The 6,720-nt window shown below is 51.0% G+C and overlaps 1 non-coding gene across 1 annotated transcript; it reads left to right on the top strand.

The window, feature by feature from the left end:
* The first annotated feature begins 4,987 nt into the window (after positions 1-4,987).
* TRNAM-CAU (transfer RNA methionine (anticodon CAU)) lies at positions 4,988-5,060 on the top strand. Its single transcript has one exon. It is a non-coding gene; the product is annotated as a tRNA-Met (tRNA).
* Positions 5,061-6,720: the final 1,660 nt, after the last annotated feature.

Raw genomic sequence — 6,720 nt, 5'->3', positions numbered from 1 at the left:
CCAATTGGTAAAGTTATATGACTGTCCCTTAATTACTTTTGGTATTATTAGGACTTTATCACACTATCCAAGGACACCTCGCGGATCTGAGAGGCAGCTCCCCATGGGGGTAATGCAAACGCATGCGGTAGGTCCAGCAATGCTCGGAACATAAAGAAGCCACTTGACGTTTTCAATTTCTGAGCATGGGTGTAAACATTGTATCATTTTTATTTAGAACTGGCAAATAAAATAAAAAGCATTCCTTTTTAAAAATTCTTGGGGCGCCTGGGTGGCGCAGTCGGTTAAGCGTCCGACTTCAGCCAGGTCGCGATCTCGCGGTCCGTGAGTTCGAGCCCCGCGTCGGGCTCTGGGCTGAGGGCTCAGAGCCTGGAGCCTGTTTCCGATTCTGTGTCTCCCTCTCTCTCTGCCCCTCCCCCGTTCATGCTCTGTCTCTCTCTGTCCCAAAAATAAATAAAAGTTGAAAAAAAAATTAAAAAAAAAAAAATTCTTAAAATGTGTATTTGATTTTGAGAGAGAGAGAGAGAGAAACAGAGCAGGGGTGGAGGAGGGACAGAGAGGAAGACACAGAATCCAAAGCAGGCTCCAGGCTCCGAGCTGTCAGCACAGAGCCCGACGTGGGGCTCGAACCCATGAACTGTGACATCATGACCTGAGCCGAAGTCAGCCGCTTAACCCACTGAGCCACCCAGGCGCCCCCAAAAGCATTCTTTAATGGGAGCAAGGATGGGGGTGGGGGTGGGCAAAATGGGTGAAGGGGGTCAAAAGGCACAGACTGCCAGTTATAGAACAAATAAGTCATGGGGATGTAAGGTTCACCATGGTGACTAAAGTTAATAATACTGTATTTTACATTTGAAAATTGCTAAGAGAGTAGATCTTAAACGTCCTCATCACAAGAAAAAAATGTAACTATGTATGGAAATAGATATTAATTATATTTATTGTGTGGGGCGCCTGGTGGCTCAGTCAGTTAAGTGTCTGACTTTTGATTTCAGCTCAGGTCAGATCTTACAGTTTGTGAGATGGAGCCCCACGTTGGGCTTTGCACTGGCAGTAAGGAGCCTACTTGGGATTCTCTCTCTCTCTCTCTCTCTCTCTCTCTCTCTCTCTTTCTCTCTCTCTCTGCCCCTCCCCTGCCCGCATGCTTCCTCTGTCTCTCTCTTTCAAGATGGATGAACTTTATTTATTTATTTTTATGAACCATGAGATCGTGACCTGAGTCGAAATCAAAAGGCAGATGCCTGACCAACTGAGCCACCCAGGCGCCCCAAAATGGATAAACTTATTTAAGTTCTATTTCTAAGTACCTGTTGTGGCGATGTAAGGTCCTAGCCTCTCGTAAATATGTTTTTTGGTGTTAAACAATGTGTGGGGAGATGTGTTCACGAGAAAGGACCCCTGGAATTGCGTATTTAAGGCAAGGGTAGGTCTGGAGGTGTTATTGATATGGAACCTGGAAGGGTGTGCCGGGAAGGTGCGTAGTCCCAAGAAGAGGCAAGTGGCCAGGCGGCCAAGCCTTTTCCTGACACCGAGGCTTCCCCTGGATCTGGGGATCGCCGCAGGCAGGGTTCCGCTGTCCGTCAGTGAAAGCAGTTTTAAGAAATGGTTTAAACATGCGGACAAGCACACTGATGCAGTAGTTGGAAGGGCCAAAGGACCAGGCTGCGGGCTGGCCGCCGTTCCGTCAGCAGAAAACGGGTCCTCCTGGGGGGCTTCCAGGGGTCACCATCGGAAAGCAAGGCCAACGGCCACTTTCTGTGGGTCTTTGCAGACATTCAGAGCTCAGGAAGGTGGCCTGCCACCTGTTAGGATGACCTCTGCTGCACGTGGACGAAGCCTGCCTCCTTCCCCCGCGACAACAAAAGCATTCTGTGTAGGAGCCGTGAATTGCGCGGCTCTTGTAGCTTTGGAACTATATCTTGTTCTGGCCGGTCGCTGCCACTTATCTGTCTCTCACATGCCACAGTGTAAAAACTGTTTTAAACCAGAGCAGAGAGCAGGTAATTCCTGGCCTGTTACCCGCAGTTCCCTGTTTGTGTTTGCGCTATGTATTTTGAGATCCCAACATGTGGGGCTGCTTTTCTCGTTTTAGGTTTCCATACAGGTTTCGATCGAGCTGTGTGCAGAAATGTAGAAAGTGGCTGTAGCCAGGTTTCCCTGCTGCCTTTCACCTTGCCCCCCTCACCCCCGAGCATCTAAGCCAAGAACTGAAAAGAGCCTGAAGAGGATGTAGGGTAGAGGAGGAGATGTTTTGTAAGAGAGGCATATTGGACTAGACTTTGAAAAAGGAATTAAGGGACTTCCCTAAATCAAGTTAAAAAAAAAAAAAGAGAGAGAGATTCACCCAAATATGGAGAGAGAAAATCCTAGAACCCACGCGGCATGGATGCTATAGAGGTTCCCGTGGAAGGCACCAGGCAGGTAGAAATAAGAACACGTGTAGAGTTACCTCCCTCCCTCCTTTTCCCGGGATCGGCACTGGATCCCGTAAACTTGGCATGGACCCATGTGAATAAGTAGATAACAAGTGGCCGAGGTTTATACCCACCTTCAGAACCAGGACTCAGAGCCAGTCATTTCTCTAGGCCATGCCGAGAGTGAGTCCACACCCTAGTCCTTGGCACCTCAGAAGGTGGCTGTGTTTGGAGAGTGGGCCTTTAGAGAGGTCATTAGAGTAGACCCTAATCCAATCTGCCTGGTGTCCTTCTAAGTAGAGGAGGTTAGGACATGGAGAGAAACCAGACGCGTCCACGCTCAAAGACCCCGGGAGACAGAAGGCGGCCATCAACAAGTCAAGGAGGGGGACCTGAGGAGAAGGCAAACCCACCGACGCCCTGATTTGATCTTGGATCTCGATCTAGCCTCCAGGACTGGGAGAAAAATTTCTCACAGTTTAAGCCCTGCGGTCTGTGGTGTTTTGTTACAGCAGCCTTAGCTGACTAATACAGAGCGGAAGGGTTATGTTATCAAAATGGAGTCTTTGGGAGGATATGTTTAATCGTTGGAATGATGATGTTTGGGCCTTTGTCCTGTCAGCTCCTGAGGTCAAGGATTGCTCAGTTCCCTCTAAACCCCCAACCCCAGGACAGTGCTCAGCACACAACACGTTCTCAGTGAGTAGAATGAATGATGCGATGACAAGGAAGGGAGGTTTAAGGGAGGTCTTACAGAAATAATCTACCATAGTGGTCCTCAAGCTTTCTGGTGTCCGGACTCTTTACTCTTTTTTTTTTTTTTTTTTAAAGAATTTTTATGTTTAAGTAATATCCACACCCAGTGTGGGGCTCCAACTTACAACCCAGAGATCAAGGTCGCGTGCTGTGTGGACTAAGCCAGCCAGGTTCCCCAGGACTCTTTACGCTCTTAAAAATTATTGTGAAACCCAACGTTCTTTGTGGATTATATCCATCAGTATTTACTATGTTAAGAGTTCAGACGGCAAATTTAAAAGTATTTATCTGTTAGGTTTTTTCTAAAATGAGCGCGATCAACCTACTAGGTGTTATCATGAGTCACACTTCATGAAAAAATAACTATATATTTTTTTCTTTAACTCTCCTTAATGACTGGCTTAGTGGAAGACAGATTTTCATATCTGCTTCTACATTCAAAATGCTGTAAGCATGTGAAGAAAGTTTGGCATCATACAGATATGTTGTTAGAAAGGGAAAGAGTATTGCAATAGCCTTTTCAGGTAATCATGGACATTCTTCTCTGATGACCTTATACCAAAACGCGACAGGTTGTACTTTCCGTAGGGTTGGCTGTGATGTGGAATCTGAAGCCTTCTCGCTATCTTTGGATGCGTGATTTGGTAACAACTTGGTCGTATTGGTCCACTGAGCTATCTCGCTTTTCCAAATGTTGGAACATTTCAGTGTAGAGTATCCAACAGAAAAGAACATTCGTTAACACTGTCACCAATCTCATCAGAAATGCCTGTAGGTGTTGGGAAACTGCAAGTTCATGATGTCTCCTAAAAGCTGATTTTCACCTGAAAGCTAATGGCTCGTCATTGCAAACAAAGCCTCTCGGTTATTGCCTTTGAGTTTATTACTTTTTGGTACGGGCTGATTTCTTTGATTTTTGCGAAAATGTCTATGTCACAGTTTGGTTTCTTATTTATTCTTTTAAATGAAAATGCTGCTCCATCAAAGTATATACTTTTTTTTACTGCTTCATCAAGGATATTCTTAAGGAAAACACTTGTCCCCAGAGAATGTGGCAGCTGTGGACACAGCGAGGAGTCAGTGGTACCTCTTGATATTAGATGCTTAATCCATAGACGGAACTAGGAGTTTTACCGACTGTTTTTGGACCATCAGCTTTTTGCATAACAAATAAAGCCTTGATGTTATGAAAACATTATTGGCCTCACATACCTTGAAAGTGTCTCAGGAATCCCCTGGATTCCCCACCACTCTTTGAGAACGGATGATCTGAAGTTACCTGCGGGGATTGGAGGGACAAAGGGCCAAGGTTGCCTTGGAAATTTTGAACCCAGGTGCCAAGACCATGGCAGGCTGTGAGTTAAGGTTGGTTGAATGGACGACCCTCAAGATTAAGGGTCCCCTGCTCTACCCACTGAGCCAGCCAGGCATCCTCCTGTGAGTAGGATCTTTAATAGAATTTTTGGTTGCCTGGAGAAAACATGGAGACTCATAAAATCAGTTTGTGATACTTCGAGGGGAGTATCTCGGGTGACATACGTGGAAATGCAGATTTCAATGGACAGAAAAGTGTAGACTATGGACATATTCGGGAGGTATTCATTCAACTATTTAGTGAGTCTACTACTCCCAACAGAGGAGACTGTGGACGGTCAAAAATTCATTCATGTCTCCGAGGGAACGACAATCCAGATCAACAGAGAGGGAGACGGAGAACACCCGCCAAAGGTCAAACACAAGTGTTCGGTGGGCACATCATGGTTTCCAGGAATCAGATGATTCTTTTAAGGTCTAACCAGAGCCCGACCCCCGTCGCCTTCTTAGCGCAGTGGGCAGCGCGTCAGTCTCATAATCTGAAGGTCCTGAGTTCGAGCCTCAGAGAGGGCAAGTGTTTTTGCGCGGAAGCGTGCGCCCCCCCTCGTTTTCACCGCAGGTGGTAACCTTAACCCCCTTTTAGGGGTGAGGCGTTGGAGCGTCCTGGGAGAGCTGGGACGTAGCGTCTCCCGTCCTGAATCCAGAGGGTGGTGCCGCTTGAGATGCGGCGGTTTCGCACAGCGAGCGCCCGGGTCCCCATCCGACCCGCACCCCACGGCTGCGTCCCGGAGGTGCGGGCCCGGGGACGGGTGAGGCTCGGGCGCCCGCGTGTCCCGAGAAACCGGGTGGGGACGGCCCGCGGCACGTGCCGGGACGGGCGGGGACCCGCGGGCGCTGCCCTCCCCCGACATCGCCGCGCGGGCCTGTGGCGCGCTCGCGGGGGGGACCCGCGGCCTCGCGATCGGCCGCCCGCAGGGCTGCGTCCCGGCGCACAGGTGCGCGGCGCTCGGCTGCTTTTCCCGTTCTCAGGGTCACGGGCGCAGAAGACCGGGCGATCCCGGACGTCTTTGAAGCGTAGTCGGTGGCGTCTTTCTGCCTTTTTTCCGCGTTTGGCTCCCCCCGCGGCGGAGCTGGCGAGGGCTTGCCGGGCACTCCCACGGGCTGCGCGTGGACCGCGAGGGAGCGCGCGGCAAGGGGCGTGCGCGGGGAGCGCGGAGGTCCGGCCGCGCGGGGGCGCTGGGTGTCGGCCGGGCGCGCGCCAGGCGGCTCCGGTTCCCGCGGCGGGAGCACCTCTCGGCCAACCGGACCCGGCTTTACGTGGGGCTGACCTGGGAAGGAAGGAAGGAAGGGAGGGAGGGAGGAAGGAAAGAAGGAAAGAAGGGAGGGAGGAAGGAAGGAAGGGAGGAAGGAAGGAAGGAAGGAAGGAAGAGGGGCCAGCAAGTCTCAGAACAGGCCCTGGCTCACGCCGCGGGCTGCAGGGTGCCGAGGGTCAAGGCCACGGGAGGTTACGACGCCCAGTGGACTTTATAGAAACTGAATTCATGCAGGAAGAAAGGAGGAAACACAGTGTTGGGAAGTGTGTCCTTAACGAAGCGTTTACCCACCTGCCTGGGATCCCATCACCACCCGCCCGGCTTCCCTGTTTCGAGTGCAATGCCAGTCCGGGGCCCTAGCTTCAGGAAAGAGGCCATTCTCTGTGCCACACACAGAACCCACCTAGTTGTTCCCCCTTTTGCCCTAGAGGCTCCTGGAGATGGAAACAAACGTGCAAAAACTTGCCAGCGAGAAAGCAATTCCACCCCACCCGTTCTCAGAACTTACTGGGGCCTAGCCTGCCGGGGGAGGGGACTCACTCAGAGGTACACAGCAGTGGGACAGTCCCTGCCTTTGGGCGCTTTCTCACGACGTTTTCTCGTTTCCAACAGGAGCCCAAACCCCGAGATTGCTGAGGGTGATGCTGAGGCCATGAGGAGGTCCTGGGAAAGGCTTCGCCCCTGGAGGGTAAGAAATTATCACGTCTCCCGGACCCCTTGCCTTTTCAGGCCACCAAGGTGAAGTGAGGACCGAATAACTGCCTAACATCCCGGAGAGTGCCCGGGGCAAGGGCGTGAGGACAACCAATGGCTCTCTTGTCTCCATCACAGGGTGCAGCTCCCAGGTTCATGGGGACCTGAACCTGTCCCGAGTGGGGAAGACCGCCTCAGGCACCGCCCTGTTGGTTCATCCGGGTATT

Source organism: Puma concolor, chromosome B2 (assembly GCF_028749965.1).
Source record: "Puma concolor isolate L17-30 chromosome B2, mPumCon1.1.hap2, whole genome shotgun sequence".
NCBI classification, from domain to species: Eukaryota; Metazoa; Chordata; class Mammalia; order Carnivora; family Felidae; genus Puma; species Puma concolor.
Note: the sequence above shows the minus strand (reverse complement) of the source record. Positions and strands in the feature narration are given on the sequence as shown.